Raw genomic sequence first — 956 nt, 5'->3', positions numbered from 1 at the left:
GCTATGGCCTCTCAGGCTGGGGGGGGGGGTGTTGTGGGTGGTGAGAGGCAGGGGAGAGGCCAGGCACAGCACCTCCCCCAGACATGAGGCCATCAAGAGAAAATGGAATGGACACCCAGACATACCAGGCACGAGGTGCCATCCATGCACCTCCAGCAGCACCCACCAAGCTTGCCCTGACAACCCTGAGCCCAGCTGGCTTCCCGGAGAATTGGGCTAACAGAGCACATGCCAGGCCCACGGGACTGGACAAGGCTGCCTTGGTAAGGACATCTGCTCTAGCACCTTCGAGCTCAGGCTTGGGGCGGGGGAAATGGAGATAAAGACGGCCGAGTGAGGCCCAGGCTGCAGGATGAGCAGGGGCTGTACCCTTGCACCAGTGCCCAAGATCACAGGCCAGATGCATGTGCCCCTCACACCACACCTACAGCCCAGAAGCAAGCCCTTGAAGATACACACTCACACACACACACGTGTACGTGCAACATGTGTAGCAGAGGAAGAACCCCACGTGTACACACGTGTGCACGCCTGTGCTTCAAAACAGCACATAGCACAGATAAAAATACACACTTGCACCTTCCTAAGTCTGGGCTGGGAAGGTCTTAGAACAAAAAAAGGGAGAGGGGCAGAGTGTCTGGGAAACTGCAGGCGACCTACCACCAGGGAAGGACCCCCTCCTCCAGAAGATGGAGGGGCTGAGGGAGGAGAAAAACACAGACTTGGGGGAGGAGTGGGGGAGCAGTGCTGGTGGAGCCAGATGGCCGTGGGGGCGGCCAGGGCTCCAGAAGCTCAGGGGAGGAGGAGAGGGGGGGAGGACGGGCTCAGCAACCACCGCCTAAGGTGGGGGGGTCGAGGACTGATTCCTGAATCATCCTTCCACCATGGACGCTTGCCCCCCCGTGCCATCTCTTCTTCCAGGAAACCTTAGTGCCTGTGCCAGCTGGTGCTCACTG

Source organism: Megascapheus bottae, chromosome 28 (genome assembly GCF_031878675.1).
Source record: "Megascapheus bottae isolate mThoBot1 chromosome 28, mThoBot2.hap1, whole genome shotgun sequence".
Taxonomy (NCBI): Eukaryota; Metazoa; Chordata; class Mammalia; order Rodentia; family Geomyidae; genus Megascapheus; species Megascapheus bottae.
Note: the sequence above shows the minus strand (reverse complement) of the source record.